This window comes from Gymnoscopelus microlampas, assembly GCF_963454915.1.
Source record: "Gymnoscopelus microlampas genome assembly, chromosome: 18".
In the NCBI taxonomy this organism is placed as follows: domain Eukaryota; kingdom Metazoa; phylum Chordata; class Actinopteri; order Myctophiformes; family Myctophidae; genus Gymnoscopelus; species Gymnoscopelus microlampas.
Window position 1 is genome coordinate 49,103,970 of NC_139955.1, and position 12,553 is coordinate 49,116,522.

Genomic DNA, 12,553 nt, shown 5'->3' on the forward strand with positions numbered 1-12,553 from the left:
TGTAGTGTGTGATGATTGAAGGTGTTGTGGTTAGTATTTTAATGGTCTGTACAGATATATAATCACTGGTGATTTTTATACGTGAGACCTTTACTACATCCATGAATTATTTCAACTAACGTGTGTGTTGGTCAGAGTGATGATGGACGACTTAGAAGGAATATCACAATATTTATATTTGTCAAATGTCACTTATTGTCATTGTCCCAATGAGAATAACTTAAAGGAGTAGTTCACCCAAAAACGACGTATTGCCTTGAATTCATGGAGATGTTTTGTTTTTTTGTCTCATTCCTAACTAAGCCAATAAGTGTCCAGTAGGAGACGGACCATCCACCCTGTCATTGGTTCAGGAATGCAACAAAAACTAAAAAAAATCTCCATGAATTCAAGGCTTCATGAGGTGAGTAATTGATATAAGTCTCTTTTGTGTGAACTGCTCCTTTAACAGTTTAGTGTAATGTGTACTGACTGCAAACCAAATGGACTCATAAAGGCTCCAAGGGACACAGTGGAGGGAGAAGGACTTGGGTTTTAAACTAGTTTTCCTCACATTGTTTGAAAGACTCATTAAAAACATGAATATTTAAATATTATCTTCACATTGTATTTTTCATATTGTCTGATTAACCCATTAAGACCAGGAACGCGTGATCTGTGTCATTTTAGATTTATTTTATTTTATTTTTTGTCATTTTAGAACTTCAAGCTCGTAGCGCAGAGCTTATAGTTCTAAAATGACTTTGTAAATCTGCTATTTCTGAAAAATCGTTAAAATGTGTGCAAGTCTTTGAATATATATATATATATATATATTTTTTTTTTTTTTAATATTTTTATATAAACATTTTAAACTCAAATCTTTGCTTCTGGGGGGTCCCTGGAACAAAATAAAAAATATATATTAAAAGATTTGCACAACTTAATAATAATAATAAATATAGCTGCAAGCAGCGATAATACGGGGCCAGTGAATAGAGAGAGAGAGAGACATGGAAACGGAATAGATTGAAGAGAGAGAGAGTTTTGACAACAATACTTTTGAATAAGCATTTCATGTTATCTTTAACATGAAATACTCTCAAATTAGCATTTCATGTTATCTTTAACAATTGCACATGCATTATTTGATGCAGTTATGTTTTGTGCAATGCAATTGAAAAGTGGAATGACCCACCCACAGACAGACAAAAAGCAAAGTGCAATAATAGCACAATAAGACATGGAAAGGGAATAGATTGAAATTGAGACAAAGCAAATGATTCCAACAGGCGAATATTCTTTTCAGCCCAACCCAGCTGAGGTGGTCATATATAGGACGCAGGGGGGGCAATCCCAGGTGAAAAACCTCACCCATTAACATCTCAACCTATTGCCATTGACAGGAATCAAACTCTCGACCTTTGGATTCACAGGCTGAGACACTACCTATAGGGCTATAGCTTTGTCCAGGCTGAGGTCATCTGTTGAAGATAAAAGTGAACCAGTTAAAGCAGCCAATCTACAAGCTCAGAAACATGTTGCTATCTGAAAAGTTTTGAGATTGTAGATCGGTTATTTTCACAATGAAGTTTGTCATACATTAAAAAAACATACTCTCTCCAAGAAGCATTTCATCATTACCTTTAACAGTTGCACATGTATTCAATGATACAGTCATGTTGTTTGCAATTCAACTTAAATTAAGTCTGGATCAAGTGAGGCTTGAACTGGCGACCCTGAGATTGTGAGGCCTTCATTTAAGGGAGACGCCATTGGCCCAACAGATAAGTAACTGTGAAAAAGGAGATCACACAGATGATACAGTTTCACGCAAATAGCTGAAAAATCCTGGGTTTAAGTGTTTTTCAAACTGCTCAAAATTGCGGACAATCTAAGGGCGGAGCTTACTGGTCAAAGAGATAGATGTGTTCCTCATGAGTCAAGGCACATGTGTAAGCAAGTTTCACGACTTTCGGCCAAACGAGGCATGACTTATGCCTGTTTAAAGTCTGCCTTTTCAAAAAATTGCTATAGCGCCCCCTTTTGGCCAATTGGAGTGAGATTGGTTTCAGTGATATTTGGAATGACCCTGTACATTTCTGCCAAGTTTCAAAGAAATGTGAGTCTGCATGTATGTTTTAGGCACAGATGAATAATTTTCATAAAACTGTAATAGTTAAAATCTATCTCCTCCTGGGATTTTTGAGCAATCTGCACGAAACATTTTACACATGAACTTTGGACCACTGCCTACAAAAATTTCCAACGGATTTTCCATAAGTGAAAAAATGCAGAAGTTAGGAGCCAATGACTGTTTTTCATATAATTCAAAATGGTGGGCGATCTAAAGGTCAGAGGTCAAAAGTCAGACCACGAAAGTTGTCGGGCATGAAGAGACGCATGTGTGTATCGAAGTTTCATGGTTGTAGGTCAAACAGGGCATGAGTTGTACCTGTTAAAAGTTGGCACTTTCAATTGAGTGCTATAGCGCCACCCTTTGACGAATGAGTGTGAGAATTATTTCTTGGTAGTTTTTCATGAGCATCTACCATATGGCCGAGTTTCGTAAAAAGCGTATGCACGGTTAAGCCATAACTGGCAAAAACAAGTATTTTTCAAACTGCTCAAAATTGCGGAAAATCTAAGGGCGGAGCTTAATGGTCAAATCGATACGTGTGTTCCTCATGAGTCAAGGCACATGTGTAAGCAAGTTTCACGACTTTCGGCCAAACGAGGCATGACTTATGCCTGTTTAAAGTCTGCCTTTTCAAAAAATTGCTATAGCGCCCCCTTTTGGCCAATTGGAGTAAGATTGGTTTCAGTGATATTTGGAATGACCCTGTACATTTCTGCAAAGTTTCAAAGAAATGTGAGTCTGCATGTATGTTTTAGGCACAGATGAATAATTTTCATAAAACTGTAATAGTTAAAATCTATCTCCTCCTGGGATTTTTGAGCAATCTGCACGAAACGTTTCGTACTTGAACTTTGGACCACTTTCTACAAAAATTTCCAACGGATTTTCCATAAGTGAAAAAATGCAGAAGTTAGGAGCCAATGACTGTTTTTCATATAATTCAAAATGGTGGGAGATCTAAAGGTCAGAGGTCAAAAGTCAGAGTGTGAAAGTTGTTAAGCATGAGGAGACGCATATGTGTATCCAAGTTTCATGGCTGTAGGTCAAACAGGGCATGAATTGTACCTGGTCAAAGTTGGCATTTTCAATTGAGTGCTATAGCGCCACCTTTGGACGAAAGATTGTGAGAATTATTTTTTGATCGTTTTTCATGACCATCTACCATATGGCCGAGTTTCGTAAAAACCGACAGCGCGGTTCAGCCAGAACTGCGAAAAGTGGCAGAAGAAGAAGTGACAGAATAATGCGAATAACAATACGTGTCCAGAGCAGAGCTCTGGCCCCGTAATAATAATGTCCATTTGAATAGTTATGGAACACAGTTTGATTAACCTGATTAAATAGACTGACTCTATTTATTGTGGTTTGATTTAACATCTGAAACATCTGTGAATCTGTTTAGTCTTAAAACATAAGACGTCATATTTAACACATTGGGTGCCAAAACCGTATATATACTTCTTTTCAATTACAACTGTTGAGCGCCAAAACCGTATATATACTGTTTTTAGACTTTAATCCACTTCCTGGTTAACTGGTGACATCAAAAGCCTTTATCTCGGCTCCTGTGTACTTTTTTTTTACAATGTATTTTTGACTATTTTCAACTGGCTGCAACTATGGAACGGATTTCCGAATGTTTTTAATTTTTTTCCCCCGATTGTACGAGACCTCTATATAATGAATGGATGCTTTTTTTTACATGGATTTGCTCGTCGTGGAGTCTAGAGCTTTAAACAGTAAAGCGCAGTCAATGGGGAGAATGCTGGCACCCAACGTAAGTTGTTATGAAAAAATGCTGGCACCCCATGTGTTAATATTTAATCAGTGTGAATCAGAGCATTCTGATGAATCCACCGTCCTCTTCTCCATGAGGCCTGTATCATCATCCTCCTCTTCCTCATCCTCCTCTTCCTGTATCATCATCATCCTCCTCTTCCTCATCCTCCTCTTCCTCGCTGTGTAAGGCTGTCCCTGTTGCAGGTTCCAGAGGGCCAAAAGGTGAGTCTTTTAACACATTGACGGACAATTACCTAATAATACGTCATCATGTTTTTTGTTGTCATTATATGCTAGAGGGTGTTCTTATTTGAAAAATCCTGAAAAATTTGTGCCAATCTTTGAATATACATATTTTTTTTAAGCGAACATTTGTAACTCAAATCTTTGCTTCTGGGGGATTCTACAAATGTCTCTAAATCCTCTCCTCTGACCAGTCCTCCTCCTTCTCTCCTCTCCTCTCCTCTCCTCTCCTCTCCTCTCCTCTCAGACAGTGTGGTCTGAGAGTTAAAGGCATTGTTTACATGTCTGGAGTGTCTCGTTCTAGAGAGAGAGAGAGAGAGAGAGAGAGCCACACTTCATTCTGCTGCCCTTGTTCATTGTGCTCTGACTCAATCCACTCAATGTCTCACAGGCTATTGGTTAGTTGACACAAAGTGTGTTTTTGCGAAACGCGTCGTCCAGCAGAGCCTGAGATCAGCTGCTCACAGACAGACAGACAGACAGGCAGACAGACAGACAGACAGGCAGGCAGGCAGGCAGGCAGGCAGGCAGGCAGGCAGGCAGGCAGGCAGACAGACAGACAGACAGACAGACAGACAGACAGACAGACAGACAGACAGACAGGCAACAGACAGACAGACAGACAGACAGACAGACAACAATGTAGAGCCTTATTAGAGAATAAAGCAGGTAAACAATGAATGTGTCCATTAACAACATGCTTTACATGCTTAACATGACGTGGTCCAGAAAACAATAGTTAAGCATGTCATTCATGTATGTAATGTGTTGCTGACTCATTCAGAGCTCTCAGGATGCTCTTAAATATCTAGACCAGGGGTTCTCAATCTTTTCAGGCCTTGACCGCCCAAAATAATCATATTTGAACACTGGAGGACCCCCCAAAATGGGGCCCCTGGGAATGTAAAAGTTGAGGCATTACCTTTAAATATTGTGACAATAGCAGTACCCGGACCCCACTTTGAGAACCACTGCCCTAGATGTAGCAATTTTTGCTTTTTTGTCGACTAAAACGATGACAGAAAATGTCTGTTGAATGCCTTTGTTGAAACAAAAACTAAACTATGATGACTAAAGGTCCTTACATACCGGCGAATATAGCGAATATACGCAAAATTCGGACTCGTTCCGAATAATTAAAATACGCTTTTTCGCTCCATGTACGGAGCCATTGACTTTATAAGGTTTTAAAAAAAACTAATTATTCGCACGAAAAAATCGCCCCGGTGTGTAAGGACCTTAAGACTATGACTAAATATACTGACAATTATGTCAACTAGATTAAAATGTTAGGGAGGGAGAAGAGATCCAATAGAACTATAAGACCAGACATTTTATTGTTGGCTGCACGCAGATGTCTCAGAAAAGCTCACAACGTGTCATCGTGAGCTTGTAGATCGGCTATTCTTGGCACACAGCTAAGTATAAATCAGGCATCATGACGGCATCAAGGCACGGCCAACAATACATTTTAGTCGACTAAATCAACTGTAGATTTAGTCGACTAAAACACGTCAGATGACTAAAATATGACAAAAACTAAATGGAATGTTATTTATTAATTTGCTGTAAAATCAACCCTGCTTCAGGGAAATGTGTGGCAAATCCAGAGGCTTAAAAACGTATTCAGAATTTAAATCCAAATTTAAAAGTTCCGATTTTCATCATGTGTTAAATCTCTGTCTCTGGTCTTATTTTATATGCTCTATACTCTAAAGCAGGGTTTCTCAAAGTACGCATTTATTTGATGTGTGTATATTTTACATACTTACAATTGCAACACATTTTAACCATTTATTTATGTCCACACAAAGGAGAGTATACAGGGACACAAATATTAAAGGTGCAGTGAGATTACATCACAAAATCATGGAATACGTCTTCATGATACAATAAGCATGTCACTCAGTTTCTCTATGGGTATAAGTAACAGCGTCTCCGCCATATGTGGTGGCTGCCAATTATAGCAGAAATAGAACAATACTTTGCCAGCCTTTTTGACTCCTTTTTGGGCATCCCAAGTTGTTGGAACCCTCTAACAACCAGTCTGTGGGTATGTCCTAGGCTGCCAAATATAAAAACAAATAGTCTGCACCTATAGCCCAGCTCTGAGATGGTCTGTAGGAGTGGTTGGTTGGTATTTAATGACCTTGGTCATAAAGGCTTCTTCTAGGCTAAGGTCAAAGGTGCAGGCTATCTCTAATACAAACACTTCTCTGGCCTCTTCATCAACCACAACAACATCTGGTGTATTAGCTGTCAAAGATGTAAATATGTCTGGGTTATCACAGAGATGAAGCATGGATGAAATGACACGGGAATGTTTGTACATTCTCACTGAGGGTGCATGATTTTTTGATATGTCCTTTGCGATGAGTTCCACTATTCTATCGTGGCGTGCAATGTACATCCCTTTGTATGCATAACAGCCATTCAAGATGTGTGACAGTGTTTCAGTGATCTGTTCTGTGGTGTGCAGGCAATGAGGAGCTTGACAGGTGGGAAACCATATGGAAAGGTTGAGTCTGGTGGGGAGGACTTGTAGTCTGGCTTTTATAGTGAATGTGATGATGTCCTCATTGAGTGCAGTGTTCTTAAGGAATGAGTGTGAGACAGAGTGATCAGCATAGGGAAGACAGGCGAGTTTCCCTTGGAGTTTTAGTCCAGTCCAGTGTTGTTGTTGTTGATGTTGGTGTAGATCCATGAGGACTCGTCTGGCACCTGTAGCTGTTAGCAGGTGACTGTGACCAGCATAGGTGACTGTTGCTCTGACCTGGGTGAGGGGGTCAGTTGTAATGTCCTCTGAGACCCTCACAGTCTCTGAGTCAGACCGCACCCACTCTAACGACACTCCAGTGCGGACACAGAGGTCGTTCAGGTCTGGCCAGTCAGACCAGACACCAAAACCAGCGGAACGGGTGTCGAGTTTTCCGCTGGGTTTCCTCCTGAATCCGAGGAAATGGGGCTCCGACTCCCTGGCCAGTGGGACCTTACGCCTCCTTAGGTCCAGGAACAGGGAGGATCGAGCCAGCTCCCTGACATCCTTGTCATCGTTATTCAGCATTTTCAGAAGATGTGAAATCCGCATGCTGGTGTAAATCCATTCCACACACACACACACACACACACACACACACACACACACACACACACACACACACACACACACACACACACACACACACACACACACACAGTCACACACACACACACACACACACACACAATTCAATTCAATTCAAAGGGCTTTTATTGGCATGAGAAAACATACGTTTACATTGCCAAAGCAGATAGCACAATACAACAATACAGCAATACAATCAAAACAAAAAATATGTACATTTGAAAGTCAGAATCTTCCATAGATCAATTTCTATGTATCAAGATCACTGGGTGCAGGTATAGTGCAGGAATATACCCAATGATTAGTCTTTAGGGTGGTTGTGTTCCGTTTGATATCCTTCTCCTATCACAGCAACTCACGAATCTTGCTGCTGTGTTTGCACATTGTTGTACTTCGCCCAGTAGATACGGGAGTTTTTTGTCATTGGTCATGTTTTCAAAATCTCTGTGTGTGGTTGTAATCTGTGGGAAGTATGTGTCTCTGATGTCTTGGTACCATGGACAGACGGTTAGGAAGTGTAGCTCGGTTTCCACTTCATTTTGTGTGCAGTGGGTGCATAGTCTGTCTTCTCTCGGGATACAGGTCTGCCTGTGACGACCTTTCTCGATCGCAAGACTGTGCTCACTGAGTCTGTACCTAGTTAAGATTTTTCTTTGTTTTGGGTCGGTCACGGTGCTCAGGTATTCTGCCACTGCGTATTCTCTGTTTAGGGCCAGATAGCATTCTAGTTTACTCTGCTTTTGTGTTGCTTCTTTCCAGTGTGTCCGGTAGTTTTCCTTTTGTTGTTTTATAATTTGGTTTATTCCAATGGGTTTCCTATCTTGTGGCTCTGTTTGTGTTTGTGCCCGGAGTTCCATGGCCAGCTGGCTGAGGGGGCATCTCTCTAGAGTTTCGCTGTGTGTGAGTGCCTTGTTATGGAGTGCATCTAGGTCGCTTTCTTTTAGGTGGTTGTAGAACTTAAGTGCTCTCTTTTTTATTTTGATTGTGAGTGGGTATCGTCCTAATTCTGCCCTGCATGCATTATTTGGTGTTTTTCGCTGGGTACGGAGAACACACACACACACACACACACACACACACACACTCACACAGACACACAATTTTATTAGATTAGATTTGCATCTAATCAAAGCGTGTGTGTGTGTGTGTGTGTGTGTGTGTGTGTGTGTGTGTGTGTGTGTGTGTGTGTGTGTGTGTGTGTGTGTGTGTGTGTGTGTGTGTGTGTGTGTGTGTGTGTGTGTGTGTGTGTGTGTGTGTGTGTGTGTGTGTGTGTGCGCGCGCGCAGGGCGTTAACCCTAGCTACTACCCTGGGTAAATAAAGAAGTAAAAGATTAATCTCAATCTATTCAGTGCATTAACTACTCAGACCCTCTATACTTGCACTGTGATTGATTCGTCCTTTTTCAATCTACATCAAATCTTTTGTGACACGTTGCGAGCTTGTAGATCGGCTATTTCTGGCAAATCCCTCCCCCAGGATTGGGGTTGAAGTGGTTAAATGTCATAAAGTAATGTTCAATCTGTCCTAAGATGGAAATGCATATTCTCTGGTGACATACTGTGTGTGATGGGGAAAGATCTACATATGTCATAGATGTAAGGTGCTATAAATGAACTGTCATTCAGGAGTGTGTCGTCAAGCAGTGATATTCATGCTATTTATCACGTTTAATCAGACTATTGATTGGTCTAAGTAGGAGAGATCCTGACCTACCCATGGGGCTCACTAGGTGTTTTGTATAAAGTATAGTTTTGGACCAGGACAGAGTCGGGTCGTCTCAAGAGAACATGAGCCACCAGAGACACCACAGAGTGAGCTGCTGTGCCGAATGTTTTGAAAGTTCGCTTGAGCCGACGAGTTATGCAAATCATGTTTTTTTGAAAAAAAAAAACAAATGATCAAGATTATTCAAAAATAGCAGATCTACAAGCTGGTAGCGTGGCACTCGGTGCCGCGCTATGAGCTTGTAGATCTGCTATTTTTGAATAGCCAAAGTCTAAAGTGACAGAGATGTGTTCCAGGGCTTAATGGGGCTTTCCCAGAGAGAATCTGGGAAAGCAAACATAATCTGAGCTATTCTGAGCTATTCAATGACTGATGTGATGTATGATTGTGATCTGCTTTGGTTGTTTGTGTTGGGTGTATTGTCACTAGTTATAGATGTAATGCATGTGTGGTTAAACGTGTGTTACTGCTGAAGTTAGAAGCTCTGCTGAGATGTTCCTGTTTGTAAAGGTAAACAACAGATAACAGTCAGATCTGAACGTGTAACCATAGCTACGGTGTTCACTGTGTAAGCTGAGGTTTGTTAGGGAAGCTGTGTCATCATGGTAAACAATGGGAGGGATTCCCAAACGTTGTTAGATAGTCACACTGTGTGAAGAGGCTGTGGTGTCACACAGCAGTAGTGACATCACAGTTAAACTGAAACCTTTAACCATGACATCATGTGTAGGTTTGATGCTTTTGAACGTTCAATGTCATAGTATTGTTATGACTTTAAATCCAGTTCAAGGTGGTGGGATTTAGAGCATGATTTCTTTGGCTATTCAGAAATAGCAGATATACAAGCTCATAGCGCGGCACAAGCTTGTAGATCTGCAATTATTTTTTTTTAAATAGTGAACATTTGTGCAAATCTTTGACTATATATATTTTTAAAGCGAACATTTGTAACTGAAATCTTTGCTTCTGGGGTTCGGGGGTCCCTGGAACAACATGTTTTGAGATGGGGGTCCGCGGCCAAATACATATATATCATTTTGGGGGTCCTTGACATGAAAAAGTTTGAGAACCACTGATTATAACATATGTTTTTTCGAAAAACTGTCTAAAGATTTGAGTTAAAAATGTAAAAAAAATACATATTCAAAGATTTGCGCAAATTTTCACGATTTTTTATTTTTTTTTGCAGATCTACAAGCTCATAGTGTAATAGCCAAAGAAATGTTAAAATGACACCGATGCGTTCCCGGTCTTAATGGGTTAACCCAGTGACCTGGAGGTCAGGAGAAAGATGTTCTGAGATGATGTCATGGTTAGTGAGGATGACTAAGAGGAAGGTGATTGGTAGAAGGAACAAGGTGGGTTGTACCATTTAAAGGCCATCAGGGGTTTTAATTGTGCGGCACGACGGGTTAGCGAGAGGATTCAAACCCCAAAGAGGGACGGGGCACTCCTGCCCCATATTGATCTTATGTGCCGTGTTTTAACTTGTTTTACTTGATTTTTATTGTGTTCCATTGTACAGCACTTGATAACATTGTTTGGAAAGGTGCTTTACAAATGAATTGTATTTGCTTACTTACTTTACGAGGAGGCATCTACTGACAAACTTACAATATGTTCAGAATCAGGTTCAGCTGGACATTCTGGCGTCGCCCGTCTTTTGTCTTGAATAGCTGTTTGGCAATATTCATGTAAAGCATGTCTTCTCTCCAGATGAACAACATGAGCTCCATCGGGAGAAAAACAAGTTTGAGAACCACTGGTTTAGAAGCATTTATACAATCAGACTCGGGTCTTAATGGCTTAAAGGACTAGTTCACCTTAAACATATATTGTCATATTTTAGTCATCTGACGTGTTTTAGTCGACTAAATCTACAGTTGATTTAGTCGACTAAAATGTATTGTTGGCCGTGCCTGGATGGCGTCATAATGCCTGATTTATACTTAGCTGTGTGCCAAGAATAGCCAATCTACAAGCTCACGATGACACGTTGTGAGCTTTTCTGAGACATCTGCGCGCAGCCAACAATAAAATGTCTGGTCTTATAGTGCTATTGGATCTCCTTCTCCCTCCCTAACATTTTAATCTAGTTTTTATTTGTTGACAAACTGTCAGTCTATTTAGTCATAGTCTTAGTCATCATAGCTTAGTTTTTGTCAGTGAAAAAAAAGGTATTCAACATATTCTGTCATAGTTTTAATCAACAAAATGAACACTGGTAAAAATGTCTTCATCTCTCTAGGGTCCCTGGCTGGACCAATAGAAGTATTAATATAAAGACCATTTATTTGCATCAATTCACAGGCAAAGTGAATTCACGGAGATTCTTTAGTTTTTGTCACATTCCTTTAGACAATAATGTGATAACTGGTAAGAGTCTCCATTTTCATTTCATTTCTTAAATGTAAACGTTAAAATGTATTTTACACATAATGAATGAGTTATCTGTCACTTTTTGTAATCATTTCAATAATCAATGCTTGTTTCAGGGTCCCCACGGTCATGAAATTCCTGGAAATATTTTGAAATAAAATTTAAAAAAATCCAGTACTGGAAAAGGTTTGAAATTGATCAAACATCATCAAAGGTCCTGGAATTTATCAAGGGTCCTGGAAAAATATTTGGCTATGCATTGTTTTTGGCTATTGATTTTGTTAAAACAAAACATTTTCATAAACATGAATAATATTACACGAAATATGTAACATAAGTAGTTTTTCGCCGAACGGGCTGTGTGACGGCAGCCTAATGTATGTCTCAAACTTTATTTGCTACACTGCCTATCTTTGGGCATTCTACATAGGAGTAAGAGACACATTATTGCACCGAATGATTGTTATATAGGCCTGGAAATTGGGCTAAATATTCTGGAAAAGTTTTGGAAATTCATTGCTAAAAATGTGTGGGGACCCTGTTGTTTCTATGTGATCCTACTGGATGAAACTCAAAGCTCTAGCTTGAGTTACGCATCTGAGTCACTTTAGATTTCTTTGGCTATTCAAAAATAGCAGATCTACAAGCTTGTAGATCTGCTATTTTTGAAAAGTCTTGGGAAAACAAATTCAATATTTTTTTCAAAAAACATTTTTAGAATCGGCCTCAGGTCTTAATGGGTTAAGATGATGGCATGTGTGGCTGCATTGGATTTGATCTTTATTACATTTAGAGTTATATTTCACTTTCCAACATGTTTGGGGTCATTTTAACGTCTACTCAGGCTTTAATGTTTCACCACAGACACTTTTTAAGTTGATTCATTCGGTATTTAGATATTTGATATTCATTTTATCAGACACGCCCCCTTCCTATACAAACCCATTGTAACTTCAAACTCATCAGAAACACCGTCCTTGGTTCTGGTGTAATATTGAATTGTGATTAGATATTATCCTTCTAATACGTGAGGAGACTGTGTTTTTTTTTATTATTTTTTTAAATATTTTTTGGGGGAAAATCTAAAAAATCAATGAAATGAAATGCTGATTTCTAACCATAACCACAACCTGAATCTTGTCCTAATAGTAAACATAATGTTCTAAACAATATGTTTCTGCTT

General features: G+C 39.6%; 1 protein-coding gene across 1 annotated transcript in view; it reads left to right on the top strand.

Annotated features, from left to right (window-relative positions):
* The window catches only part of LOC311034243 (carnosine synthase 1-like), a 52,042-nt gene that overhangs the window by 739 nt on the left and 38,750 nt on the right, over positions 1-12,553 (top strand). The window contains exons 2-3 of the mRNA XM_084042069.1: positions 304-403; positions 4,087-4,120. The gene's annotated coding sequence lies outside the window, so the exon portion shown is untranslated. The remainder of the gene's footprint in view (positions 1-303; positions 404-4,086; positions 4,121-12,553) is intronic.